We start from the raw sequence: 15,000 nt of genomic DNA on the forward strand, positions 1-15,000 counted from the left end.
AAGAATGCTAAAAGGCCTCGGCTGTATTTTCCCAAGAATGTTTTGGGCTTCCACGATCAGGTTCGATGGGCAGTTCGGCTGCTCAAGTGTCATCCAGAATTTGAGGTTCTATTTAAGGAAGGGAGAGAAAATCCATATATTACGGTGAAGGAAGAAGTAGCTGTTGGTTTTTTAACGAAAAGTGGCTTTGAAAATATTGTTATGGAAAAACCAAAGGAGCCGTATGGTGTATGTACGAAGGTAATTAATTATTTTTGACTACCCTACTTACTTCGATCCAGAAGATGCTTTAGTTGACGATCTATTCATATGGGCAAAGCGAGAAAAAGTTAAAAGTTAATGGTGAGTATGCCCCCAAGCCACAATTAATTGCACTTATTAAGGGTCCTCCAATAGAGAGAGTATTTAAGTGCCTAGGATATAAACTTGCACCTGTGTACACTGCAACCCTGTCATGTGTTATAAGTGTTGCAAGTGGGGTCATATGGCCTGGAAGTGCTTAAATGAGCATCGCTGTCGATTTTGTAGTAAATCCCACGAGTCGAAGGTGTGTGGTGACAAAATCAAGGAAAAGGAAATAATCGAAGCAAAACGCTGTCATTGTGGGGGTGCACATAGTGTGTGACCCCGAAGGCCCAAAAGTGATCGTTCGCTTAAGACAAATAATGAAAATCCAAGAAATGATAATCCTGCTTTTATTCATACTCAGGTTCCAGTGGTTAGTGAGCATTTCTGGGAAAAGCGTATGGAACAGCAAAACCAAAGTTTGGTCAAGAATAAATCTCGTGAGGAGACGCAAGTTCCTTATATTAACTTTATCTCAGAATTTCGTAAAGAGATTGAAGAACTTAAACACTATATATTTGAAAAATAAGAAGGTTGTTCTTAATGAAAGGGTGACTCAAAATGTTGAGGTTGCAGAGGTGTATGAAAATGCTGCTGGTGAAAGCCCAGTTGCATGCTAGGATGGCTTGTCAGCAAATAAGCCAGATTATGTGAAAAATGTGGTCGGAGATTTTACCCACATTCTTGATTCAATAACCGAATATATGGAAAGTCTAACCAATGAGCTTAAAATTAATATTCTTCATTCTGCAAGTAAGTTAAGAAAGAGTATTACTCAAAATGGCCCATAAACTCCATATTATATCCTGGAATATAAATAGTTAAGAAAACGAATTACTGATTTGCATGCATATACTCAGTCTACAAATGTTGATGTAATAGCTTTGCAGGAAGTAGGTAGAAACGTTTCCTCACTACAAATTAACGGTTACTATCATTTTGAATTACAAGCTGATGAATCCACGAATTGCAGAGGTTTAACAATTTACATGAAAAATACTATTCCAGCATCATACTACTGTGCTAGTAAAGTCAATGGTACTGATTTTTGTTTGGCTATTAAAGTAAAAACTTCAAGATGCAGAAATATATATTATTAATGTTTATGTACATGCAGATTCTTTGGTTATTGATGACCTACCTGATGTTCATTTATCTGAAGATTGTGTATTACTCGGTGATTTAAATGCTAGACATGTTAATCTTGGTAGTTGCTCCAAAAAATCACAATGGAATTATTTTAAATAGATTTTTTAGATTCGATTGAAAATGCGTCTGTACTTGGTAACAGTGAAGCAACACATGTTAGTAGAGGCAGGCTTGATTATGCTATCCTTTTCATTATGCCTGGAGTACAGACAGACTTCTCTGCTGTAACCACTTCATTAAGTGATCATTTTGCTCTTATAATTAGTTTTTAAGTTTAGAAAAGATTCCACTAATTAACAATATAAAACGTTTATGTATAACATGGATAGGCAGAAAGATGGTGTGTAATTTCATAGAGAAAGTAAGTGACTGGTACAAAGAGTATTAACTGTTAGGTATTGAGGATGCAAATGTTTTCCTTGATGACTTGCTAGCGGTAATAGAATCCATACTTTACAAACCACAGAAAAAGACTTAATTGATAAAATAGTGAAGGCTGGAACAAGTTGCTACGAAAATGCCACAGGGAATGGTCTAAAGAACCATAAATAATAGGCATATAGAGAAAACGATGGTTACAGTGCTGAACATGTTACAGAAAAGAGGCAAAAGGTTTGAAGTGAGTATTGAGAAGAAGGTTTTTTTACGGGACATCTCATTTTCAAAATCATTGAGTCAAATTTGGGTTGGGTGGTGTACTAAGGGGTAAGGGGTTACAAGAAAGACTAATGCACATCCTAATGCCAGAGGAAAAGCAAGAGGCATTAATGCGTCGAGCTTAGATTCTCTCCTTCGAATTGTACAGGAAAGCCTTAGGAAGTTACAGAAACAAAGACACAGACTGGTTTGTATGCAGAACTTAATGGATGACACCTGTATTCCTTTCACCAGGGATGAAATGTTGAATTGTGTTAAGAAGGGGAAGTCAAAGCTCCAGCAAAGATGTCATAACATATGATGCTATAAAACTGTCTTATAACAATATGGAGGACAGCCCTCTTTTAGCGTTATTTAATTTATATCATACAGTAATGGCCGCTTACCTCTTAAATGGACAATTGCCTTATGATACCTGTACCTAAGGGCAAATGATTATATATCTATCTCCTTGACTTCTTGTTTTATCAAAAACTATGGAACGTATGGTTCTAAAATAGGCTATTGGTAATAAAGGTTGACGAGTCTTTCCTCCGAATCTTTATGGTTTTTTTAAAGAACAAGAGTACCTCCGGTTGCATATTGAAAAGTCTTAGTACTGCTCGTGTCAACTGCAGAATGTTTTTCAGATTTAAAGGGAGCCTTTGATAAAGCCAATAAGGATGTGATATTGGAGTGTCTCGTTAAAAAGGGGTATAAAACCCAAGCTACTGACGTGGATTTCACAATATTTGAGTAATAGAAGGGGAAATGTTATGTTCCAAGGTTACGAATCGACTGAAAAGTATTTTGAACTTGGTACTCCACAAAGGGGTGTGCTGAGCCCCATGCTTTTTAATATGTTAATGGATGAAATTGCAAGTTACGATTTTCATGGAAATTCACAAGTAATCATTTGTGCAGATGATATTCTCATACAATGTAAATCAGAGGAGACTTTGAGTATTGTGTTGGCTGAAATATCAGATCTTTGTATATCTTTGGGTCTCGTGGTGAATGAAAGTAAAACAAAATATCAATCACGAATGGTAAGTGATAAAGAATTCTGGGTGAATGGAGTAAAACTAGAAAGAGTAACAAGATTATAAATACTTGGGTATGTATATCGGTTTTGGTAAGATAAGGGATCAAATTACCTATGTGAAGAATATATGTATATCCCGGCTTAAGCCTTTACGTGTATTGTCTAATTATGGTAACGGTGTAGGTATTCCAATATTAAGGTCTGTATATCTTTCCCCTATTAGAAGTATCATAGACTACTTGGCCCCAGTCTTATGATGTTATACAGATGAAGATCTTCGGCCCTTGAAATTGTTGCAAAATTAAGCAATAAGGGTAATATTAGGTTGCCCTAGAACTGCAAGGATTGAAATAATGCGAATGGAGCTGAATTTGCCAAGTGTCACTCAAAGAATGAGAGAGTTAGTAGTCTCCTCATTTCTAAGACTGATTAGACAAAATGATAAGCACCTCAAAACTATTGTAATTAGATATGTGACAGGCGTACCAGGATTCTTCAGACTGAATGAATATTCACGAAGGCTTTGTAAAATATTGAGCTGACTCGACCTAGGATGTTTTTTGATTTAATCTTAGGTGTAGGCCACCTTTATTCGCCTTAATTCAACAGTCCAATACCAAATAAACCTTGGATTGACATGGTAGGAAGATACGTTAGAATAAAATAAATAATAGAACAAACTTGGATTTGAAGAAAAAAAATGAGACAACAATCCCCATGAACTTAGACAGCTGTTTTTGAAGAAGATATCTCAGTGCCCTAGGGATACGGTGATTCATGCGTATTGTGATGGTGGTGTTGTAATTAGAGAATATTTTGAACTTGGTATTAGCACAGAGGAGAGAATATCTAAACGTATTGTGATCACAGCTCATCTACCACTGCTAAGCTGTTTGCAATATATGAGTGTTTGAAATTTGTAATAAATAAGGAAAAATCTATAATAGGCCTGGTTGATAGTCAGAGTGCTCTTTTGCCTTTAAATGCCAAAGTACCCTCTGATGATGGAATAGTTACCAAATGCAAAGAGTACGTTTCTGTTATAAAAGCGTCAGGCTACAGTGTAAAATTCGTCTGGATACCCTCACATCGTGGTATATATTTTAATGATGTTGCTGATGAATTAGGTAAACAAGGGTGTAATAAAGACTCTATAGATTACGCCACTTCAGTTAGTATGAAGAAAATAAAGTCACAAATGGCAAGACTAAGGGAAGGATGGAACATTGAGAAGGCTAGGGCAATCATGAGTAATGGCAGTAACAGTATGTCTCATTATGATTATATCAGTAACAATACACGTTTTACTTATGGGAAGTCTTCAGCTAAATGTGATGGAATTGCTATGAGACTTAAACTAGGCTATAAATACTATTGGGAATATAAGAATGGAGAGGGTACCCCTTGTAAATTTTGTGACGCTGCTAATTCGCACACACTGCACCATTACATTATGGAATGTAGTTCTTTGGCAGAATTTAGAAATAGTAATAATAATTGTTTTGAGCAAATGGTGTGTTTTTTCAATAATAATAATTTGTACGAGAATATTGCACAAAAATTTAAAAACATTGACATAAGGAATTAGAATTGATAATTTACTTTATTACTGTTTTTATTTGTAGAATGCTTAGTGTTCCCTAGAAAATTTCTTATTTGGAATTTGATGTGAAATGGAAGTGGTTGTTTTCTGTACATCAAAATAATAATTCTCCTTTTATGTGAAAAGGAGGTATAAAATGTATTTTATGTGAATAAAATTTTATAAAATTTTGGTTATTTCCAACATTTAAGTCAATTTAAAGTGCTATTGTAGTATTGAATTAATTAAACAGGGATGTATTTGGTTTAGTCTATTTCTACTGAAATTGTGGACTTTACTAGAATGTCTGTTTTAGGAAAATATAGCTATGATTAAGTATTGTGTAATTCTGATCTTGTGAAATAGTCTTATAAGGTTTGTGTAAAATCACTGTTTGTAATTTCGAAATTATTTATGTAGAAAGTGTTTTTATTTGTTAAAACTGGTTGTAATGTCATGGATTTTTTGAGTGGGCTATTTGCAAGACTAACGGCTCCTTTTGACGCCTTTTTATGTCATCGAATTTTTTTTAATTTGAATTTGAATCTATCATCAAAATTTGGCAATTTACAGGGAGTCTCGAGAGAGGAATCGGCTCCAATTTGGAGAGCAACGCTACCTATCGTCAAGATTTGGCGATTTGCAAAGTGTCTCGAGCGAGGTATCATCACCAAATTGGAGAGCAGCGCCATCTCTCGTCAAGATTTAGCGATTTACAAGGAGTCTCGAGCGAGGTATCATCATCGAATTGGAGAGAAACGCCATCTATCGTCAAGATTTTGCGATTTACAAGGAGTCTTGAGCGAGGAATCAGCACCAAATTGAAGAGCAACGCCATTTCTCGTCAAGATTGGGCGATTTGCAAGGAGTCTTGAGCGAGAAACATTTAGTGGGTTGAAACTCCATGAATATTTCAGGGCTGGGAGATTCTTGCGGGGGCGTTTCTCATGTCTTAAAGGCGATAAATCGTTACCCTCATAGTAAGGGTATTAGCAGGCAGCCAACAATATTATACGAAGATAAAAATAAGAATAACAGGTAGGAGAAAAACAAAATTGGTAAAGGATTATGAAAATAAAACACCTTTTTTTTTCATAGCATATAAGTAAAGCAAGCATGAAATGTGACAATACAGTTATTAATGTCTCCAGTGTCATCAATTCCTTTTGTTAAATATCTCTAGGGAAAGATTTTATAATACAATTTACTTTTGCATACAAATTTAGATTCATAGATTCAAGTTTATTTAGTTTTAATAATGCATTTCGGCAGCTTCAAACGGACCATCAGAATTTCGCATGACCGATTGATTAATGAAATTCAGGCTGTCAAGTCGAGCACCGGGACAATTTCTGCCAAACAATGCATAAGAGAGTGAAAAGGAGGAGTTGGAGTAGTTAGACAGCAAGATAAAAAGATCTAGATAATAAAGGAGATGAGGTACAATGATTTCAAGGTGGAACTGGGAGCAAACTCATACCAGTTATACAAAGAAGCTTGAGTTAGTGGTGCTGGACAGCAAGACTGAACTGGGTGAAAACCCCAGTTACAGTTGGAGGTATTGAGCAGTAAGAATAAAGAAAGGAAGCAGGAATGGAGGTAAAGTAAAAGGTTAAAAAGTGGATGAAGCTAAGGCCCGTATTTTTAAACTACCATCTTTCGCTTCGATGAAGAGGCTCCTCGTGAAATGTCTTCATCAGGCGTCATTTTAAAAACATCGACGAAGCTCTTCTATGAATTGTACGGTACGGTTGGTATGCTGGAATAGGTAATCAAACAGACCAGTGCTTCCACTGTAGGGTAAAATACACTAATTTAGGGTAATTAGACCTCTCTTAGGGCCATATCTTTAAACTATCACCTTCCCTGTTCGATGAAGAGCATGATCGTGAATTTTCCTCGTAAAGCGGTATTTTAAAAACATTGGCGGAGGGCTTTCATGAAGAGCAACTCTGCGGGAGGGTTGGTATGCTGGAAGTGATACACAAACATCTCTTCGGATCAGCAGACAGCTGTTCTACTTCTGCCCAACTTTATACATATAATATATATATATATATATATATATATATATATATCGAACTACAAATGTCCTTTAATATCTAATTCGCTCTACCTCGGAATTAATATATTTTCATATATGTTTAACCGAGGGGAATTTATTAAGCGATAATAGAATTGGCGATCGACAGACACGAACCACCGACCTCTACAATTCCAGGACTGGCAGTGAAGCCCCAAAACCACCACGCCACCACCGCAAGAGATATAAGTATATGCCGCCTCCCACCTCGAATACCTTCTCGCGCACTGGTATTTTTTTGTTTTTGGAGACTGCATACACCCATCTCGTTCTCAGTTGCGTGGTAGTGCTTTTGCCCGCACGTAGTCATTATATAAGTCTATCACATTACCGTGATTCATATACATATATCGAACTACAAATGTCCTTTAATATCTAATTCGCTCTACCAGTCGGATTAATATATTTTCATATATGTTTAACCGAGGGGAATTTATTAAGCGATAATAGAATTGGCGATCGGTGGTTCGCGTCTGTCGATCGCCAATGCTATTATCGCTTAATAAATTCCCCCTCTGGTTAATGAAAATATATTAATTCCGAGGTACAGCGAATTAAATATTAAAGGACATTTGTAGTTCGATATATGTATATGAATCACGGTAATGTGATATACTTATATATATATATATATATATATATATATATATATATATATATATAATATATATATATATGAACTTCATCACTTAAACAACTGTTTTCTGCATTAATACAATTACTACAGCAGAGTCCAACTAGCTTTACAGCTTAAGCCCGCCTACTGATTTCGTCACGACCATTCCTTGAAGTTGATTGGTTGGAAATAGTTTTAAAAAGTTCGTGAATCTGTGGTTCTTTTCATCTTCATTTATTCTGCCGAACTAAAATATGTTGTGCTGATTATAACATAATCCAAGAGGAGGTGAAAGACAATAATTTTGTTACTGCTATGAAGTTCATAAACACCCGGCAGCCAGGAACTTGGGAACTAGAGGCCTTCTAAGTACAAAGACAGTCTTTTACAAGAATGTAAATAAAACCATATATGCACTGAAGTACTGAAAAAAACGGAATACTAAAATATTTTGCAAGTGTTATACGTTCCAATTCTTACATTAGTTATGCGGTTCTCTTTTAATTTTACAAAAAAAAATATATGAAGAGGTTATCGAAGAGATGGTCAAGACACTCGTTTCCAATAATTTTAACACTTTGATCACCTTCGCCAGAAAGAGGTTCTTCGCGGCACAATAATACCATTTTAGTGGGGAAGAGCTTCTTCGTCAATGGTGGTAGTTTAAAAATACGGCCCTATGGGTCGAAAGGATGATGCCGACACCCTTGAGTAATGATTACAGTCCACAAAGCGAGGTGTACTGACGGCACTACCCCACTACGAGGACCTCTTCGCTCGAGGCAACCCCAGGGGGGTGATTCCGTCAGTGGACCTCATTCGGTGCACTGTAGACATTACTTAAGGTTCTTTGCAGTGTACCTTCGGCGCCTAGGTGCAACCACTTTCGTTCCTTTTAATGTACCTCCTTTCATATACTCTTTCTTCATCTAACTTTCCACCCTCCCCTAACACTTGATTCATAGTGCAACTGCTTTGAGGTTTTCCTTCTGTGTTTCAAACCTTTTACTGTCAATTTCCATTTCAGCGCTGAATGACCTCATAGGTCGCAGTGCTTGGCCTTTGGCCTAAATTCTATATTCAACTACACTCGCTCGAGGCAAGTAGGTTACCAGACACGCCATTTCAAGACGAGACAGGAAGCCGGATCCGTCTATCACTGTCCCATAATAGCGACGCTTGCGACACGAAAAACCTCGGGGCTTAAAATCTGCGCGAGAAAATCAGCAGGCGAACGTCTTGATGCACATCTTGCTTCTTCTTCTTCTTCTTCTTCTTCTTGCTATTCTTCCTTCTATCTTCCCTTCTATTCGCGCCCCGACTTGAAATACTTGCCTGGGGGTTATATGCTTGCAAGCACTCCGCTTCCAGGAATTCTGAAGATCCGCTGAAAGAAATTCGCTCCGTGAATAGACTGAGAGATAGCGAAGAACATTTTTTTTTTCAATTTTTTTTCCTTAGGTCTTTCAATTTCTTCATGGGAGGGAAGGTGGTGTAGGGGGAGGGAGGGGAGAAAGAAGGCTTCGCCCTCCGATAACTCGATCGTCTCGTTCCCCCTTAAAAATAGAGAGGGGGAGGGGGAAGGGAGAGGAGTGGGAAAGGTTCCAACCTCTCACCTTAATTTTTCTGTCACTCTTTCATTTCCGACTTCTTTCTGCGGCACCGGAGGAACACCTCCCAGCTAAGAAAGAAACTGCACAAATATTTTGTCTTCATTTGTTCTGTCTCGGGAAAAACGACGTCAGAACCAACGCTGGGCGACTGAATGAAGAGGAAAAAAAAAATGATGATGATGATGATGCACACAAAAACATTGGATTGATATATCACAATCTATACAGCGCAGTGAAAAAGAGGATATATGACCATATTCTCGACAGCAAATTTTCTGAAAAGACAGAATCAAAGACTATAAAAGGGGCCAGTGTCTATAAATAGCGGAAATGGAGGCAGTTCTTTGAAAGCCTTCTGAATGGAAAAATGAACAGGAACTGGGGAATAGAGATTATAACATCCGAAGAGGTTAAAAGGTGTCATTGGGAAGGTGAAAATGGAAAAATATTATTATTTTTATTATTATTATTCTATTATTATTATTATTATTATTATTATTATTATTATTATGAGAATATGAATCCTATCCACCACAGGGGCCAATGACTGGAAATTCAAGCGTCCACAGATTATGGTGCTTTAAGGGAAATACAGAAAGAAGAGATCTTGCTTATTAAAAAGAAAATAATAGAAAAAATCTAATAATCTGCAGGAAGATGAAATCCTCCACAAGCTTCCCAGAATATATAAAATCCTTACGAAAGGATGGAATATGACCAGAAGACCGGGAAAAGAGCCTTGCCATGATGGTATACAATGGAAAAAGGGATGCATTAGTATAGAGATTACTATATGAGACTGAAAATCATTTTCAGCAAAATAAAGCTAACGGGGGCTGGAAAGGAATAAAAGAACACATTTCCTTAAATTTTAAGCTAAAAAAAAACTTATGTAGAGAGAGAACGGATTATAATACAACCAAGAGAGCTCCAAAGGGAAATCAGCCTGCAGAGAGAGAGAGAGAGAGAGAGAGAGAGAGAGAGAGAGAGAGAGAGAGAGAGAGAGAGAGAGAGAGAGAGAGTTGCGGAAAGATGTGATAAATAAAAAAATATTATGAAATAGAAAATAAAACCGATACACTTGAAATTCAGCAGACGTCAGCAGAGAGCAGGAGTGAATTTGCTCCTCGCTTGAAATAGCTGGAGATCAGACGAAAGACTCGACGACTCCACAAGGCAAAATTAATCCACATTTTTCTTGCAGCCAAAATGAAACTCCTAGAAAGCTGAGTAGTATTACAAACCTGATCCTAGTAAACGACGCTGGTTGCAGCATCAGAACCCTGCATGGGGATAATTTTAATTTATGTATATATATATATATATATGTTATATATATATATATATATATATATATATATATGTATGTATATATATATATATATATATATATATATATATATATATATATATATATATATACATACATACATACTACAGCCAACCACTTTATGGGGAAACTGTTTTAATATTTTTACCATGTTGCTGCTTTGCCAAGTCATTTCGTCCGAAAGGGCTTTCCTTCAGTGTCTGTTCTATCTTATTTAAATCGTTTCCGCCTGCGTCTCTTCAAGGTCACCTAACTACAACTTTATACAACCCTGAGTTAACGGAGCAAATCGGTTCCAAGAAGATGCTAATATCTTCCGTTACTGAATTAATTACACAAATGATATTCTCGCTTCCCCGGAGTCTGGAGAATGTTTTATTAACAGATTCTGCTCAGGAGCAGCTCTGACTTCACGCAAACCATCTTATTTTTCTTTCCCCTTCCTCGCAAGGATGTAGTGACGTCAGTGCAATCACTTCTTAGCCTTTTACTTTACCTCCACTTCCGCTTCCTTTCTTCAATCCTGCTGTCCAACCCCTCTAACGATTATACTTTTTAGTGCTACTGCGGGGCGTCCTCCCAGTTCCACCTCTAGATCCTTGTACTTATCTCCTATATTTTCTGGGTCCCGTTTATTTTGCTGTCCAACCCCTCCATCTACCTCTCTTTACTGTCTTGTTGGCTAAAGTGAACGCAAGTGCCCCAGTCCTTGGCTTGACAACTTGAATTTCACAATTAAATCAATCATCCGTCTTTCTCTTTTTCCAGTTGAATCATTACAAAATAATTCTGCATATTACATAATTCTGCGTCCTGTTCCTCATTTAGGAGATAGTTCCTAATTTGCATTTCATTATCTTTCATTTTCTTAAGGAAATATTACCTAATACGCATTTCATCATCTTTAATTTTCTTAAGGAGAAATTCTCAAATTCGCATTTCATTATCTTTCAATTTTCTTAATTAGATATTCCCTAATAAGCATTTCATTATCTTTGATTTTCTTAAGGAGATATTCCTTACTATGCATTTCATTATCTTTAATATTCTTAAGGAGATATTCCCTAATACGCATTTCATTAACTTTAATTCTCTTAAGGAGATATTCCTTAATTCGCATTTCATTATCTTTAATTTCCTTAAGAAGATAATTCCTAATACGCATTTCATTATCTGTATTTTCTTAAGGAGATATTCCCTAATATGTATTTCACTATCTTTCATTTTCTAAATCATGGCTCGGTTTTTGTGAGATGGTTTCAACACGTGAAATTTAAAACCTATAAAAACTAAAATTGAAGAGAATGTTTCATTTATCAAATTACTAACAGAACCTACACGACTCGAGTATTAATCTCCCTGATATCATCTAAAATGTCTCAGTTATTTCCCATATTTATGATTAAAGTAAAAGTTCGAACATTAAGTTAGCTTTACTGCCATTTCATTATGAAGAAAATAAGCCATAGCTCACAGTTCAAATCGCCAACGCATTACATCAGCTGACAGCAGGACCACATATGCATACACGTGCTATAAACAAACATACATATTGATATCGTATACATTTACCTGTAGCGAAAGGAACTTCAGAGTTTCAGGTAAAACACCAGTTCATACAGTATTAGAGATTACTCTCTCTCTCTCTCTATCACATATATACATACATGCATGTATGTATGCATGCGCACACTGCAATGGCACACACACACACACACACACATATATATATATATATATATATATATATATATATATATATATATATATATATATATATATATATATATATATATATATGAATAACTTCTTACACTTACCTTTAGGCGCCTGATGGGTAGAAGACCAATTAGCCCCAATACGCTTCGTGTGACTAATATCATCGTGGCCTGGAATATAAAAGAAAAATCACACTATAAAATATAGAAACTATAAAATATAAAACTATAAAATATAGAAGAAAACCATAATTTCGCAAATGCATTAATTTACACTATCCTTAAAAGGCTACTTGACTGGAAAAGGATTTTGAAAGGTTCATTTAGACTTTTAAGAAAAGACTACACTTATACGCTCCCGCCTACATCATCAACTCCTCCAGCCACCCCTTCCCATAAAAAAGGTCAACGAGAGAAAGCTCTCTCTCTCTCTCTCTCTCTCTCTCTCTCTCTCTTGACGGAGAATAAAAACGGAATTGCCACGGTTACAGTATAACAAACAGCGGCATCACTTCCCCATGGGACAAAATTAAATGGAGGTAATCTTCTCTTTCTCCCGAAACTGACGAGGCTCTTGTTCCTCCTGAGAGGGGGGGGGGGGGGGGGGGGAAAGGTAAAGACTTAATACTTCGTTTAATAGCGCACAGAAGCAACCCGCTACACGAGAGAGAGACCTCCCAAAGTTCATCTCTCTGACCAGAATTGCGTTGCGTCTCTGCAACTTAGAGAATGCTACTCTAGAGAACTGTGTTGCATGAAGAATGATCACATCAAGCAATGCCAAACACAATCACTGCGACGCCAGATTATATGAATCAATCAACTTACTCGTCATGTATTATGTGGAACGACTACATGATGTTTTCCTCTTATCAAAATACTGAAAAAGTTTGATTTCAACTGACAACAACTGGTAAGTCGATAGGCCTACGTCACGGCTAGTAATCGAGCAATTTTAAGTGATCTTTGAAACTACCTTGATGAACACACCGCCCGTAAAAATAAGACTTTCCCGCACTCTATATTATAACCAGCTTTCTATCTGGTTCGTTTTCAACCGACAACAACTGGTCAGTCAATAAGCGTACGTCACAACTACTCATTTATAAATGTGCTTTATAACCAACTTGAAAAACACATGTCTCATGAAACTACACTGTATTATTATTTCGTGCTATAAACAGATTTTTATCTGGTTTGTTTTCAGAATTGTCCCATGACGTTGGATTTTTCCTTTCTTCATGGTCTTTAGTCCAAGGATTTTTTTGTTTTTACTTTGTCGTCGCATATAAAATAGCATACATGTAAACTGTACACTTATTTCAGCTTTATGTAAATGTTATCAATAATTGTTCAAACAAAATGAATATATATTTTTGTTTTAGTTACAGCAACAAAGAGTTCTACAAATTCCGCCATTTTCAAGTAGTGTTTTAGTTATATGTAAATAACCTACAGACCTTTTTAGGCGAAATTAAAATAGTGGGTGGGCAATTTAATTTTGCAGGTAGGGTACGCGCCCACCCAGTAACATGTCACGTTTAGGCGTGCTTTAGTCCGAAGTTGATTCCTGCTTCAAAGAAGGAAACTAAAACGCATAAAATAATAACAGTGAGATATCAACATACCACAATTCAATTTCACAACAAACAAGTTAAGAGGACGATGCAAAGCCCTGGATATTAACATCTTTAATAATATTAAGATACTACGAGATAATCTCACACTTAAACAAGTAAAAATTTGCGCCGAATTTGATTCGGTTCAATCGAGTTTACTGTACAGCGTATAATGCTGTATGACACTCGTCGCCATGGCCCATGAAAATCTCAGCCAAAGCACATTAAACTCTCAGACGTGGCAAGGTGGTGGCCTGTTTTGTTGGCACCTATAACGGTTTCAAACGCACTACCACGGCTAACTTTAACCTTTAAAAAAAAAAAAATAATAACTGAGGCTAGAGGGATACAATTAGGTATGTTTGATGATTGGAGGGTGGATGATCAACTTACCAATTTTCAGTCCTCTAGCCTCAGTAACTTTTTAAGATCTTAAGGCGGACGGAAAAAAATGAAGACGAACAGACAAAGCCATCGCAATAGTTTTCTTTTACAGAAAGCTAAAAAAGCTAGTACGATACAAAGCCTAGAGTTCCCTGCCTTCAGACCAAAGAACCGGAGATCACTAATCCGTCAGAAAATGGTTTATTGGCTCTCCCGTTCATCAGGCAATAAAATTCGTTCCTTAAAAGTGAATTCAATCTCTTCTCGAAGGATCTGATCCCTTTGTGGGAGAGACGCAATGCGGATCCGATCCGGTTAGAAGAGCTATTTCGTGTGGGACCGTCTTTTGTTGGCTATTTCGACGGGCAAGGTACTACATAGAAAAGAAAGGGATTCTTATTAATGATACACACACACATATAATATATATATATATATATATATATATATATATATATATATATATATATATATCATATATATATACACACACACTTCGCACTAGGTTCAGTACACAAAGTATTAGGGAAGGCATTACCAAATACCGTGTCAGTTTAATAAACGTTGCCTGAATGGGTTACTACCATCCTTACTCACGTTCCTGTCCCTCCCCCCCTCCCCCCCCCCCCCCTCCCCCCCCCCCCCCCCCCCCACCCCCCCCACCACCTCGCCCCAAGCACACCTGTACCCCAACCTTGACATCTAAAATGGACAGTGACCCTCTGTGTACCCAAGGAGGTTATATCTTGGCTTAAGACCAAGAGGCTTTAAATAAACGTCACCAGATCTGAGACAGGTGTTTAGGTACTATATACTTCATGAGGCTGAACTGTTACTGATGCTCGTACCTGAAAATGAAAAGAACTGGATTTTAAATGCC

At 36.8% G+C, this 15,000-nt stretch overlaps 1 long non-coding RNA gene across 1 annotated transcript in view; it reads right to left on the reverse strand.

Annotated features, from left to right (window-relative positions):
* Positions 1-12,219: 12,219 nt before the first annotated feature.
* The window catches only part of LOC135203801 (uncharacterized), a 1,058,044-nt gene continuing 1,055,263 nt past the window's right edge, over positions 12,220-15,000 (reverse strand). The window contains exon 5 of the long non-coding RNA XR_010312032.1: positions 12,220-12,288. This is a non-coding gene — a long non-coding RNA (uncharacterized LOC135203801). The remainder of the gene's footprint in view (positions 12,289-15,000) is intronic.

Source organism: Macrobrachium nipponense, chromosome 24 (genome assembly GCF_015104395.2).
Source record: "Macrobrachium nipponense isolate FS-2020 chromosome 24, ASM1510439v2, whole genome shotgun sequence".
Taxonomy (NCBI): domain Eukaryota; kingdom Metazoa; phylum Arthropoda; class Malacostraca; order Decapoda; family Palaemonidae; genus Macrobrachium; species Macrobrachium nipponense.